Raw genomic sequence first — 16,381 nt, forward strand, 5'->3', positions numbered from 1 at the left:
ACACAGTCAATGACTTTAGCATTGCCTATGAAGCAGAAGTAGATGTTTTTCTGGAACTCCCTTGCTTTCTCCATGATCCAACAAATGTTGGCAATTTGATCTCTGATTCCTCTGCCTCTTTGAAACCCAGCTTGTACATCTGGAAGTTCTCAGTTCACATACTGCTGGAGCCTAGCTCAAAGGATTTTGAGCATAACCTAGCTAGCATGTGAAATTGACAATCTCAGATACGCAGATGATACCACTCTAATAGCAGAAAGTGAAGAGGAACCAAAGAGCCTCTTGATGAGGATGAAAGATGAGAGTGACAAAACTGGCTTAAAACTCAACATTAAAAAACTAAGATCATGGTATCTGGTCCCATCACTTCATGGCAAATAGAAGGGGAAAAGGTAAAAGCAGTGACAAATTTTATTTTCTTGGGCTCCAAAATCACTGTGGATGGGGACTGCAGCTGTGAAATTAAAAGACACTTGCTCCCTGGAAGAAAAGCTATGACAAACCCAGACAGCATATTAAAAAGTAGAGACATCCTTTTGCCAACAAAGGTCCATCTAGTCAACGCTATGGTTTTTCCAGTGGTCATGTACTATTGTGAAAGTTGGTCCATAAAGAAGGCTGAGCCCCAAAGAATTGATGCTTTCACTTTGTGGTACTGAAGAAGACTCAAGAATCCCTTGGGCAGCAAGATCAAACCAGTCAACTAAAGGAAATCAACCCTGAATATTCATTGGAAGGACTGATGCTGAAGCTGAAGCTCCAATACTTTAGCTACCTGATGTGAAGAACTGAATCACTGGAAAAGACCCTGATGCTGGGAAACATAGAAGGCAGGAAGAGAAGGGGCCGACAGAGGATGAGATGCTTGGATAGCATCACTGACAATGGACATGAAATTTGAGCAAACTCCAGGAGACAGTGAAGGAAAGAGAAGCCTGGTGTGCTGCAGTCCATAGGGTGGCGAAGAGCTGGACTTGACTTAACGACTGAACACCAACCACAGGCTATTCTGTCTCAGCTCCAAACGCATCCTTCCATGTTCCTTTTGAGATGTTAGGACTGAAACTCTACTAAACATATTGCTGCTTTGGGCTGGCTCCCTATTTTCACAGCGAATATCTGGCACTAGAGAGAGAGAGAGAGAGAGAGAGAGACTCAAGGCTATAAGAAAGAAAAGAAACTCATTCCATTCTGTTCGCTTAATGTTTACTTCCTGATTGCTTCCTGACTCTCTGTGTACCTTCATATCAACAGTTTAAAAACATATTTCCAACAAAGGAAGCTGAGCTACCTTCTGCAGAAGGTCCATTTTATGTATTTATTTCCCACACTTTCATAATCAGCCTCATTATATTGCCTTCAGAGACCCTTAGACTTGCCAAATGATAATAAATAAATAAATAAATAAAGACAAACAGTGCTTTTTTTTTTTTTTCTTTTCCCAGAGATCTGGGTTTCAGCTCCATGGGGCCACTCTTCTAAGCTTCTTACTTTTTAATTTCCATCTCTTCACTTTGCTTTCGGGAGGTGATAACTGTCTCCTGCAGTTTCTAATCTCTAATCTTGTTAATATAGTGGGTTTTCTTTTTCCTTTTAAATTAACTAGATAAAAAACACTTAAACTATCCTTCTTTTAAAATGTGTATGTGCTCAGTCACCTAGTTGTGTCCGACTCTTTGCGGCCCCATGGACTGTAACCCACCGGGCCCCTCTGCCCGTGGAATTTCCCAGGCAAGAATACTGGAGTGGGGTGCCATTTCCTTTTTCAGGGGATCTTCCTGACGCAGGGATTGAACCCATGTCTCCTGCATTGACGGATTCTTTACCATTACCACCACCTGGGAAGCCCTTAAGTCCTCTCTTTTAAAATGCCAGACTGATATAGTGATACATTTTTGTGACTGTTCTATGGGTACTGTAAAATATTTGCTTTATTTTTGGGTTGTGATTGTTCTGTATAATAATATATTCCAGTTATTTCCTAAAAACATGATATATATTAATTCATTTCACCAAAAGGAAAAAAAAGTAAGAAAGAAAACTCTGGGTAGGTAGGAGGCAGTGATATAATTCCCAAGTCAGAAAACTGAGATATTAAAAAAAAAAGTGACTCACTCAAGATCACGTAGCCATCAAGTGCTGGAACTGAGATTCCAAACTTGAGATTTGTCAGAATATTGCTCTTAGCTGTCACGGGTGTTAGATCTCAGGTTGTATCAATTAGAGTTGAGTGCAGGAAATAGAAAGCCATCTAGATATTTGAAGCAGCAAAGGCTTTACTATGGGAGATTAGGTTTTTGCAAACCCACTGGATGAACCAGGAGGTCAGAGGCTGTTTCTGAACTTTTTAATTGAAAGTCATGCCCTCATACAATAAATCCAGATCCCAGGACACTATTGCCATTCATAATTCTGGAGATGGCTGCTTTGATTCCATTATTTTTAAAAAACTTTTTATTGCAGTATAGTTGATTAACAATGTTATGTTAATGTCAGGTATAAAGCAAAGTAAATCAGTTAGACATATATACATGGTGGTGGTTTGGTCACTAAGTCACATCGGATTCTTGTGACTCTGTAGACTGTAACCCTCCAGGCTCCTCTGTCTGTGGGATTTTCCAGGCAAGAATACTGGAGTGGGTTGCCATTTTCTCTTCCAGGGGATCTTCCTGACCTAGGGATCGAACCCTGGTCTCCTGCACTGCAGGTGGTTTCTTTACCGACTGAGTTGCCAGGGAAACACACAAATACATACATCCACTCTTTCTTAGATTCTTTTCCCATATGGGTCATTACAGAGTATTAAATAGAATTCCCTGTGTACACAGTAGGTCCTTATCAGTTACCTATTTTATATAGCTCCATCATTGTTGTTGACATAGCTACTCTGAAACAGGCTCTTTACAGTGGATCACTGATTCTTTTCATGCCCTACCCTTTGCAATCTGTGTTGCTTTTAGACTCACAATGAACATCAAATTCCCACCTGCTCCAGGTATAGTAGTCTTAATGATGGCCCCAAGGATGCCCACCATCCTATCCATAGATAAACTGAAGCACATTAAAATTTCAAGAGTTTATTTGAGCATCAGTTTGAATTCTTCAGTGCTGAACTGAACGTGGTCAGAAAAGCTCTGAAGACAAGCTGGAGAAGGGCTTTTATAGAGCAGCCTCAGAGGCAAAGAAAGAAATACTTGATGGGCTACAGTTTAAGTGCTGGCTTTCTTTGGGAAAGCCTAGTTGGCTGTTTGTGGTTGGACATTCTTAAGTTTTGTTTTCTGGGATATGAGAGCATTTCTAGGAATGGACTCTGGGTTAGGTTTTCATGTGTTTATTTAGGCTACCAAGATGGTAGAGGCACCTCAGTCTTGCCTTAAAGGCAAGCAGAATTTGCCACCCCAAAATAAGTGTCTTAAGCATTGTTTTAGGTGGATTATTTTTAAGAAATAACAGACATAGAAACAGAAAAAGTTCTGAAAACTGAGTAGAACTTACCCTTTTGTAAGAAACATTTACTTTTATAAGGGAAATCTCCATTTGTAAGGTGTCTCCCTCTCCAGGAAACGAAAATCTCTAGAAACTCTTATTAATGGAGAAGGCTAGGATAACTTAACACTGGGCTTCCCTGGTGGCTCAGAGGGTAAAGAATCCGCCTGCAATGCTAAAGACCTGGGTTTGATCCTTGAGTTGGGAAGATCCCCTTGAGGAGGACACGGCAACCCACTCCAGTATTCTTGTCTGGAGAATCCCCATGGATGGAGGAGCCTGGCTGGCTACAGTCCATGGGGTCGCAAAGAGTTGGACAAAATTGAGTGACTAAGCACGGCATAGGATGACTCATGACTCTGCATCTGCATAACGTTACTACTGTTTACTGTGCTTTTCCTGGTGCATGTGTGTTAGGTTGCTTCAGTCCTGTCTGACTCTTTGTGACCCTATGGGTTGTAGCCCTCCAGGTTCCGCTGTCCATGGGATTCTTCAGGCAAGAATACTGGAATAGGTTGCCATGCTCTCCTCCAGGGGATCTTCCCATCCCAGGGATCGAACCGGGGTCGCATGTCTCTTGCATTGGCAGTAGGTTTTTTTTTTACCACTAGCACCACCTGCTAATCTCCCTTCACTGGCCTCCCCTACACAGTATCTTTAGTCTTTAAATGGAGATGGTGTTTCAGGTGCTGGCTTGAGACATTGTGGGGTGTTACTTAGTTTTCCTGGGTCTCTCCAGTGCATACAGGAGCTATGCATGTTATTGAACTTCTGTTTGTTTTTCTCCTATTAATCTACCTTCTATTACAGGGGGGTCTTAGTCAAGAACCTAGAAAGGTGGAAGGAAAGTTATTTTTCCTCCCCTACAGCCTCCCTGTTGAATTATTCTAATAATTCTATCCCTGGAATGTGTGAATATGTTGCCTTACATAGCAAACAGACTTCACAGATGTGATATAAACTAAGGATCTATTTAGAGTTGGAGAAATTATCCTGGGTTAGCCTTGCAAGCTCACAGAGCCTCAAAAGAGGGAAGCAGGAAGGTCAGATTCAGAAAGACTGAAAGATGCTATACTACTGGCTTTCAAGGTGGAAGATGTGGCTATGAGCCAAGGAATGCAGGAGGTCTCTAAAAACTAGAAAAGCCAAGGGAACAAGTTCTCCCCTAGGCTCTCTCCAAGGAACTCAGCCTTGTTGAGTGACCATTTTAGGACTTCTAATACCAGTACTATAATAGAATAAATCTGTGTGATTTAAATCACTAAATCTGTTGTCATTTTTTAACAAGAGCCCTAAAAAACTACGACACTGGGGAACAAACTCAAAATCTGACCCAGGAGACAGCGTCTACTCTAAAGGAACTGTAAGGTTTTGCTAACTTATATAGCAACATCTAGGGAATGTGAGTGGATTGGACAAACTAACGACACATTCCTTCTCTGATCTAGCATCTTAAAATCCATCCCCACACACTGGCTTTGGAGAGGGCAGTACCAGGTCTTTAAGCAAGGCAGAGCCAGCTCATCAGAAGGGGGAGGAGAGGCAGCCTCCACCAGCAAAAGGAGCTCTGTAATATTTGTGGGTTCAGAGTTCACCAATTCATTCTACTCCAGCCTCACGCCAATATTCCAATTCTCACGGGGTCAGTGCCTCTCAATCAACCCTCACACTTCTCAGCTTAACAAAATTTCACTCATCTTTTCAGATCCAAGGTTTTTGCTTTTTGAATTTTCTTCATTTTACTCTTTAGAGCAATCTGTACTTCTGAGTACACATTATACTGAATGTCCATTAAGTTATTATAGTATTTGATCACATAAGAACTTATTGCTTCTCATTATCCCATTTTAAGTGGACTTAATTACTCAATTGCGCCTACCAGTGCTTCATGAAGGTTAGGAAGTCAATAACTCATGGTTGAATGAATAATGTAGCATAATAAAGACAGCTAAGTAGTTTCTGTTATTTCCTTAAAAAAGAAATATTTTTAGGGTTTTTCTAAATTTCAAAAGTCAGAGTGACTGAAGTTATAAGCTTTTAGGGTTTCCCAGGTGGGTCTAATGGTAAAGAACCCTCCTACCAATGCAGGAGGTGTAAGAGGCCAGGGTTTGATCCTTGGGTCGGGAAGATCCCTTGGAGGAGGGCATGGCAACCCAGCCCAATTTTCTTGCTTGGAGAATCCCATGGATAGAGGAGTCTGGTAGGCTACAGTCCATAGGGTTGCAAAGAGTTGGACATGACTGAAGCAAGTTAGCACACACACACAAGTGTTTTTTTTTTTTTTTTTACATGGCATTTTTATTTTCTTTATAGATTACATTGTTTTACATGAAGCTTTAAATATTTTTAAAAATAAGTTTAAAAACAGAAAAAAACCCATTTGAAAAAGCAATAGTGAGCAACTCAGAATTTGCTGACAGTTGTATATACAGGAAAGGATTTAAATCAAGATCACTAACGAATAATATGGTAAATTCTTATTAGATATGTCTGGTCTTGGGAGAGTCTTTCTTTAGCCACACTCACCATTTTCATGACCCTTGCTGCAACAGCGACCCTTGCTGCCTCCCACCACATTTTATTTTGAAGAGTCGCTTCCTCTTTTACCTTTGAACCTGGAAACTAACCTGAGATGCTACTGTTCCCCTTAAAAAGCTTATAAAAATATCTTACTCAGTGAAGCTGTTTTCCCTACATTTAGATTGCTTCTTCAGTTACCAGGAAAAAAAAAATCCACTAAAACTATCGCATCAGTTTTACTATTATTAAAGCAGAGGTGGCTTTGTCTAGGTTTATATGCACAGGAGGTTACAGCTATATACTAGTTGATGTCTCCTGGTTATAAAATTTTACAGCACTGAAATATTCACCTTCTGCATCACACTATAATTGCCTTTCGAGATATTAATTTTCTCTTCCTTTGTTGTTTCTTAATTCTCCTTAATATTTATAACAATCTCTCCCCCCCTTTCCAAACCTCTGATTCTCTTCCTTCTGTAGTAAAATGAATCAATTTCCATTAATTTCTCTGGATTTCTAATTACTTTGTGGTTTTAAACACAACCCTAGGTGTTTTAAGAATTTGCATCAAAAGAGTATTGGGAAATTATCCAAGTCAGGGTAGTTATTTCTGTAATCCATGGGGTGCATCTTCCTGCATCTTCTGAATCTTCATATTTCCTCCACTTCATTAACTTGGTATGCCACTTCAACTCTGGTTCCTGTTAGCTTCTATTTTTTTCTTTCAATTAATGACAGGGAGCAGTGGGTGGTGAAATGCTGGGAAAACACTCACGGGGTATGCACCACACTGCTGTAACACAGCAGTGCAAAGTGGAAAGTGAGAACTAAGTGAATTAGGCCAAAGTAGAAAAGAAAACAGGTACCGAACGAATGCAGATTTGTGGGTGACGGAAGGTATGGGTTTGTGCACTAAAGGTGGAGCAAGTGCCTGGGAGACTAAAAATAATACATGGAAGAAGTTAGAAGGATTAGCATCTCTTCCTCAAATGGCTCTTACAGTTATTTAAAAAATATCTCCTAAATGTCTGTGTTGTATTTGCATGAAATAGAGTCGTGCCTATAAGTTATATGATTTTCAATTTTGATCTATGACACTACCTCTAGAAATTTTGCATAAATTTATGTACCTATTGCACTTCTCAAAGAAAATAGAAATAAACCCCAATTATCTATTCCTTTCTCCTTTAATCAGTTATTTCTTCTGGATTTTATTGTAGAGATCCCAATAGCCATGTGTGATGACCCTGCCCTCCTCATAAAATGGAGTTGAAATGACTGATTAAATATCCAGTCTAATTCATAGGTGGCTTGGGGAAAACAGGAAGGGTTGACACAACAAGATCAGGAAAATGGGGAATCCCTGAAAAAATATAAAGTAGACAGAAACAAATTGATCTCATAATCCAAAATATCTGAAAACCCTGAAATTCAAAAACAGTGATAACAATGACCTCAAAACCAAACAACAACAACAAAAATCCCCCAAATTCAAAAGATCAACTTTTCTTTTTTTAAAGCAGGACATAAATATCATTACAAGATTAGAGCATAGCCAGGTTGGAATGAAAACACAAAGGTAGCAGAATAAAGAAGGCAGCCTGAGACACTGACTCTTGCTTTTACCCTTGGGCCTTTCTCTAACCCCCACCACGACCACCTGTGAATGGATGTTTTTCACTCAGACACGGTCATCTCCCTCCTGTCCATAATGCCTGCTTTCCTACCTGGGCTCATCAATGGAGGTTGAGTTCAAAATCAGAACTTTCTTTGATGCTTAGTGAATTAAGTATTGGGGGGTGATATTATTTACATTTATTACATTAATTGAGAAATATAGAATGAAATATTAGTATTTAAACATAGGAAGCTAATCGTCAGAAAATTGGAACTGTTTAATAGAACTTTCAAGTTACCAGGGGAAGACAATGAGAAGAAAAAAGTAATGGATCAATCCAGCCAAAGTGAAGAAAAGAAAAAAGGAAACATATTATGATAAATATGACTTTTTTCACAAATAGAATTAATAAAGTAAAGTGTGCTGTGCTTAGTCATTCAGTCACATCCAACTCTTTGTGACCCTATGGACGGTAGCCCACCAGGTCCCTCTGTCCATGGGGATTCCCCAAGCAAGAATATTCAAGTGGGTTGCCATGCCCTCCTCCAGGGGATCTTTCTAACCCAGGGATTGAACCCAGGTCTCCTGCATTGCAGGCGGATTCTTTACCAGCTGAGCCACCAGGGAAGCCCAAAGTAAAGTGTGATACCTCCCAAATCTGCCATTGCACTGCTATTAGTACTTCATCCATCCACATATTTCCCATAGGTAGGGATGAAGTTCTTAAGATGTCTCAGCAAACCAAGTCCAAAAGTCAATCCACTCAACTCCCACAAGCTAATTCTTAGGATAGTGTGTATCAGAGCAAGAACAGAAAGCTGAATTTGGTAATAAAAATTAAATTTACTGTGCACCAAAGTGGGCAGTTATAATTAGAAGATCATCAAACACAAACTCCCAAGTCTAACTTGCCTTATTTCTTCCCTATCGCACCCAAGGGTGATTTATCTCCTCTTTCATGCCCTTATTTTTTATTACAGAAATCCTCAGGCTGACTGGCTTCACTTTCATATTCTGCTGTTCTTATTATCAGGAAATGACTTCAAAACTGTCTCATCCCTTCAGTTTGGGGATGCTGGAGCAAAATTTCACCAAGTTTTCATCATCATTAAGTTTTACCTTATTTACCCTAGCAGGTGAATCATAGAAAAAGCAGGGAAATTCCAGAAAAATATCTACTTCTGCTTCATGGACTACCCTAAAGCTTTTGACTGTGTGGATCACAAAAACCTGTGAAAAATTCTTAAGAGATGGGAATATCATACCACCTTACCTGCCTCCTGAGAAACCCATATGCAGGTCAAGAAGCAATAGTTAGAACTGGACATGGAACAGTGGACTGGTTCCAAATTGGGAAAGGAGTACATCAGTGCTATATATTGTCACCCCACTTGTTTAACTTTTATGCAGTATACATCATGCAAAATGCCAGGCTGAATGACTCACAAACTGGAATCAAGGTTGCCAGGAGAAATATCAACAACCTCAGACATGCAAATGTACCACTCTAATGGCAGAAAGTGAAGAGAAACTAAAGAGCCTCTTGATAAGGAGGCTGTGACAAAGAGGAAAGAGGAGAGTGACAAAGCTGACTTAAAACTCAACATTCAGAAAACTAAGATCATGGCATCCAGTCCCATTACTTCATGGCAAACAGATGGAGAAAAAGTGGGAACAGTGGCAGGTTTAGTTTTCTTGTACTCCAAAATCACTGCAGACGGTGACTGCAGTCACAAAATTAAAAGAAGAAAAGCTCCTTGGAAGAAAAGCTATGACAAATCTAGCTTTTTTAAAACCTAGTGTATGAAAAAGCAGAGACATCACTTTGCTGACAAAGTTCTGTATAGTCAAAGCTGTGGTTTTTCCAGATGTCACGTACGGGTCTGAGAGTTTGACCATAAGGAAGGCTGAGTGCTGAAGAATTCATGCTTTTGAATTGTGGTGCTGGAGAAGACTCTTGAGAATCCCTTGGACAGCAAGGAGATCAAACCAATGGGTAGTAAAGGAAATCAACCCTGAATATTCATCATTATTCATTGATGCTAAAGCTGGAACACCAAAACTTTGGCCACCTGATGTGAAGACCTGGTTCGCTGGAAAAGACCCTGATGCTGGGAAAAATTCAGGGCAGGAGGAGAAGAGGGTGAGAGAGGATGAGATGGTTGGATGGTATCACTGACTCAGTGGACATAATTGTGAGCAAATTCTGGGAGACAGCGAAGGACAGGGAAGCCTGGCGTGCTGCAGTCCATAGGGTTGCAAAGAATTGGACATGACTTAGTGAATGAACAACAAGAACTCTAGCAGGAAAGGGCAGTTAAGTTAAAGTCAATCTTGGACATCATGAATCTGTAAAGGCATGGTGAGTCTCACATTAGATCTTTCTTATGTGTGCATCTCACTAGAGAAGTAGAAAAGTTCGACAGAGATGAGCACTGAACAGAAGTGACCAGGGCTTTGCTCCGCACTCGTGGTGGATCCAAACCTGTGAATCTCCAAGAATACTCTAGATTCTTTGGTCTCCAACTGTTAGCTAATTGACACAGGGCATAGGGGAGCAAGAAGGTTCTCTTCTGATGTGCCATGGTTTCTTTCTCACTCTTTTATCATTGAGCAACAAAATGGATACAAACAAAACAGGCAAACAAAATGGATACATTAACCATGAAATTTCTAATTACTCCAATTTGACTAGAATCAGTGGGAGAAGCAATAGCTCAAAGGAGTAGGAGTGATTAGCTTTCTAGAGGTGCAGACATACAGGTTTAGTTGACCAAGTGACAGGTTTTCTTCACAAAAAAATGTGAAGAATGTTTTCTTTACATTCTTTTCCTCTGTCCTGATTCATAGTCAATATCACAAATCCAAATTCCTTCCTAGAATCTACAAATGCAAAATAGATGGACAGGCAGGTAAACAATGTCTTGATCCAACTTCAAGTTACTAAGTATTTCACTTGCGTGTGTTTGTTTTCTTGTTATAATATCCTTAATATAAGGTAGAGTTCCTGTCATTTAGGACATCGTGAACAGCTTTGATTTTTTTTATTTTACAGGGTTACTGAAGTACAACTGTCATAAAAACTGCATATACTAATATAAAATTCAATACACTGTTGGCATAAATATATACTCATGAAACTATCATCTCAATCATGATAATGAACATGCCCATCACCCCCAATAGTTTTCTTGTGCTCCATTTTAATATATTTTTTTCTTCCCATATCTCATTCTCAATTGATCACTGATCTACTTTCTGTTACACTAGAGTGTGTGCATCTTTCTATTATTTCCTATAAACATAATCATTTAGTATATGTTCTTTTTTCTCTGGTTTCTTTCACTCACCACAATTATTAATATTTTGAGACTCAGCTATATTGTTGCACATACCAACAGTTTATTCCTTTTATTGCTGAGTAGTAGTCTGTTGTATGAATTTACTACTATTTCCTTTTTTTCATTCATCTGTTCATAGACATTTATGTCATTTGGTATTAGCTATTACAAGTAAAACTGAACATTTGTGTACAAGTCTTTGTATGGGAGCATACTTTCATTTCTCTTGAGTAAATGTTTGGGAATAGAATGGCTGGGTCATATTGTAGGTATGTATTTAACTTTCAAGAAGTTATCAACCTGTTTTCCAAAAATATGCCATTTTACATTCCTAACAGTAGCATATATGACAGTTTCTCTCTTGTTATATCCTATTTAAAGTAGATAGTCAGTCTTTTAATTTTTTGCTATGAAATGGTATACAAATGCACTTTTAATAGCATTTCTCAAGTCACTAATGATATGCAGCATCTTTCTGTGTGCATCTTTACCATTTTATATATTTTTTATGGTGAGGTGTACCTTCAGATCTTTTGTCTATATTCTACTAGTTGTTTTCTTGTTACAGAGTGGTAAAAGTTTTTGTATAATCTAAATATATATATATATATATATGTAATTTTCTTCCCATTTTTGGTTTGTCTTATTATTTTTATGCTATGCCTTTTCAGTTCAGGTGCTCAGTCGTGTCTGACTCTTTGCGACCCCATGGACTGCAGCACACCAGGCCTCCCTGTCCATCACCAACTCCCAGAGTTTACTCAAACTCATGTCCATTGAGTCAGTGATGCCATCCAACCATCTCATCCTCTGTCATCCCCTTCTCCTGCCTTCAATCTTTCTCAGCATCAGGGTCTTTTCCAGTGAGCCATGCCTTTTGGGGAACATAATTTGGATTGAAGAAGCCCATTTATTGATTTCTTTTATAATTCATATTTTTATCCTATTTTAGACATATTTGCCAAGCCCAAGGTTTTTAAGATTTTTCTCCTATGTTTTCTTCCAGAAAGGTTTATGGTTTTAATTTACATTTAGGTCTTGGATCCATGTTAATTTTTGTATATGGTATAAAGTAAGGGTAGATTATTTTTTTATCATTTTTTTTCTTGTTTTTCTCTCTTGATTTTTTTGCATATGGTTATACAATTGTTTTTTCCCCGTTTGTTGACAAGATTGTCTTTTTCTTTCTGAAAATCTTAATTGGAAGATAATCGCTTTACAATGAAGTGTTGGTTTCTGCTGTGTACTTATAACATGTGTCAGCTATAAGTATACGCATATCTCCCCTCTGCTGAGCCCCCTCCCCGCCCTCCCATTCCGTTCTTCTAGGTCATCACAGAGTGCCGAGCTAAGCCCCTGTGTCACACGGCAGTTTCCCACTAGCAGTCTGTCGTTTGTCAGTGCTACTGTCTCAGTTTGTCCCACCCTCTCCTCCTCTCCTTTTTCCACTGAACTGCCTCAGCTTCTTTGTCAAAAATCAACTGATTTTACACAGGGTCAAAATTTTTAACCAAATATTTTAGCTCTAATTATTAGCTCCCTGTGGTATCATTGACCCTCCTTTCACATTATTACGAGGATGTAAGTGACTTTTTACTCTTTCCTCTTGTTTCACTTTTTCCTCTGCATGTTTAACAAACTACTATTTAATATCAAAGTAATTTACATTTTTATATCAAATAGTCAGAAAATATATTATTCAAAATGTATTCCTGAAAGGTGTTTTAGAGATATACTCAAGCTGTACATTAAATGGAATCCGAGAAAGAGGTAGAACATAATTAACCAGGTTGAGCAGAAAAATTAATTAAATGTATACAATGAGACTAAAACATATAGGTTTTATAAAGTCTTTGATCAGCCCATAAAGGAAACACTGTGTGTTATCTATTTAATCTTCAATTGCTCAAGAAGCAAAGTATTTATTATTTTCTGTAAATATACATATTATCTCTAATTACATTCATGAGGTATAAAAAACATGTATATAAGTGATACACATACATTTATATATGATATATATATGAAATAGAATTTGCATTAAATATGTGTGAAGCAGGCCTACTATCATTGAACACAAATATTTAAAAAATTTAGAAGGCATAAAAATATTAATAACTATACACAGATGAAATTTGAGCTATTAGAAGAAAACATGAGAGACAGTAGTAGAGATACATCTGGTGAGATGCTTAAGGTTTTCTCCATAGACAGGATATATTCATTACCAATGACATTTATTAAAAAGTCTCAAAAATATAATGAAATAATCAAAGAACTATAAAAGTATGCTTAACTTTCGAAATGTTACAGAAAAATAAAGTCCTCTCAGCCTACTCAGAGACTGTTATATATACAGATTATATATATATATATATACACACACAGATTATTATGTACTATCTTATATTATTATTTGTTCAATTCAATATCAATATGGGGAAGATCTAGGATAAAACCTTGTTTTTGGAAATCATCAAGTAGGTTATCTTAGATGAGTTTCTGCTGTCTTGTCTAAGTTTCCCCTCAACAGAAGGAAGATATTAATGCAAATCTTAGACATCATCTGCTACAGTTCATCTCATGCATCCCTTAGACCTACTCACGATTCTCATTAAGTGTATTCCATTCTGAATTTCATTCTCCAAGGGGGTAGCCAGTCATCAGTTTTAAAGAAAATATTTACAAGATGTGGATTAGAAAGACCAGCCATGTTATTTTCCTGTAGTAGTTAGTTAAAAGGTCACAAATAAAACCATTTCTTTCTTTTACCACCCATTGTTCATCCCTATCACCTAAGCTAACACCCTGCTAGTCTAGGTTGCATGTTTCTTGGGTAACCTATACCTTCATCTTTGAGGAGTCTGAACTGGCTTTGTATCCTTTTGTCAGGTTACTCTGACTGTTCCACATGATCATCACCAGACATGGAAGAACAAGTGATTCCCCAGTGAACCCCTGAATTCTAAAAATATTCTGCCTTATCCCAATAGTATATCAGGAACTCTTATCTCCTCATGATAAGCATCATCAATTATCTTTGTTAGTGTAACAAGCTAGCCTCTGCCTGCTGATCTATTGGTATGGTTGTGCAGTCGCTCAGTTGTGTCCGACCCTTTGACACCCCATGGACTGCAGTACGCCAGGATTTCCTGTCCTTCACATCTCCTGCAGCTTGCTCAAACTCATGCCCATTGAGTCAGTGATGCCATCCAGCCATCTCGTTCTCTGTCATCCCCTTCTCCTCCTGCCTTCAATCTTTCCCAGCATCAGTGTCTTTTCCAGTGAATCGGCTCTTTGTATCAGGTGGCCAACATATTGGAGCTTCAGCTTCAGCATCAGTCCTTCTAATCAATATTCAGGATTGATCTCCTTTCAGTCCAAAGGGCTGGATAAAACTTAGCTGAAGTTTTATCTTTGATGGAACTCATATTTCTGTCTTATGATGGAAGCAATCCCATTTATCCCAGGAACCAGGGCCTCTAGTCCAGAAAACCTTTAAGTTTCAGGAACAGAAAGCACAATACTCCTAGCGGGCTGTTTGGACTGATGGTGAGGAGGGCTACTCTTGCCTCCTCACCTAGATTTCTGGATGCATGTATCTTGTGTCCTGGGACTGTTGAACCATGGAACGGCTGTTGCTTCAAAATATATGCTGCGTCTTGAAAAACAATGCCCCAGCCCCTTGATGGTATCTTTCTTTCCTTTCCTTTTTTTTTTTTTTTTTTTTTACTATTTTCTAAATTGGAATATAATTACTTTCCAATGTTGTGTTAGTTTCTGCTGCACAACATTGTGAATCAGCCATATGAATACATATATCCTCTCCCTTTGGATCCTCCCTCCCACACCCTCATTCCACCCATCTAGGTCATCAGAGAGCAGTGAGCTCCCTGTGCTTACAGCAGCTTCCCGCTAGCCAGCTATTTAACACATGGGAGTATATATATATATGTCAACGCCACTCTCAATTCATCCTCCCCTCTCCTTCCCCCTCTGTATCCACAAGTCTGTTCTCTACATCTGTGCTTCTATTCCTGCCTTGAAAATAAGTTCATCAGTACCATTTTTCTAGAATCCATTTATATGTGTTAATATATGATATTTATGTCCATTGACAGATGAATGAATAAAGATATGATATGTATATAGAATGGGATATTACTCAGCCATTAAAAGGAATGAAACTGAGTCAAATGAAGTGACATGAATGAACCTAGAGCCTGCCATCCAGGATGAAGGAAGTCAGAAAGGTAGTGTCCTTCTTAAACTGAAACTTCAGCTATACATTGAGGAAGCCATTGTGATGTCCTATTGGGTCGGCAGCTTATGAATAATGACGTATGTGTCAGGACCCATGGGCGTATGCCCAGTATCACACCAGCTTTGACACAAAATGGGTCTCTTCCAATGAGGTGATGTCCTGTGAGAGTCTATGATTGTAAGTCACTCTAAGTCATCAAATGGTTGTAGTGGCCAAGGTACTATTGGAATAGATGGGAAGAAACATAATCATGCATCAATCCCTATAAATCAAATTGTTGTCCCCTCCAAGCTGAAAGATTTACTCAACTTGCCACCAAGTGGCTGTATTGTTTCTTGGGGAATGGTGCCATATGGAGAGCTGAATAAATCAATTCTTTTTTTGATTGGTTGAGATTCAGCACTGGTAGTAACCATGTACTGTCTTGTCAGCACAGGCATTCATGTGCAAACCTTTTTCCCTGACACTGTGATTACTCCATTTAGAGGCTGAATGTTTAGGTATTGTGTTGCCATTGATATATCTGTGGACGTAGCCATGTCAGGAATACAGATTATACACGTGTCCTTAGACTGCCTCCATTCTATGGCTGTTTGATGACCAGGTGTACTGTTCAAAAGCAGAGGATGTTGCTCAGCTGGTAAAGAATCCGCCTGCAAAGAGGAAGACCTGGGTTGGATCCCTGGGTTAGGATGATCACCTAGAAAAGGGAAAGGCTTCCCATTCCAGTATTCTGGCCTGGAGAATTCCATGGACTGTATAGTCCATGGGGTTGCAAAGAGTTAGACACAACCGAACAACTTTCACTTCACATACTCTTCAAAGCTCTGCCCACAGGAGTGTTTCATCCCACTGCTGTCTTGAGTGGAATTGTAGTATAGCACCAATATACTTAATTTTACCAACATGACAACCTGAACCCATCCTATTCCATCAGCTCTCACAGGGAATCCCCCACAAAGCCATAAGTAAGAGTGTGGGATTGGCATTAAAGCGTAGAGAAAGGTGTCTCGAAGGGAAATTTTGGATCGTCTGTAGCTTTATTATATTCCCCAGGCCCCCTTTGGCACAAACTTGGAATGTATTACTTCCATCCTCTGCTTTACCTTTCAATCTTATTACTGAGTGGCGCTGATAAAATCCAGATAGATG

This window comes from Dama dama, chromosome 9 (assembly GCF_033118175.1).
Source record: "Dama dama isolate Ldn47 chromosome 9, ASM3311817v1, whole genome shotgun sequence".
Taxonomy (NCBI): domain Eukaryota; kingdom Metazoa; phylum Chordata; class Mammalia; order Artiodactyla; family Cervidae; genus Dama; species Dama dama.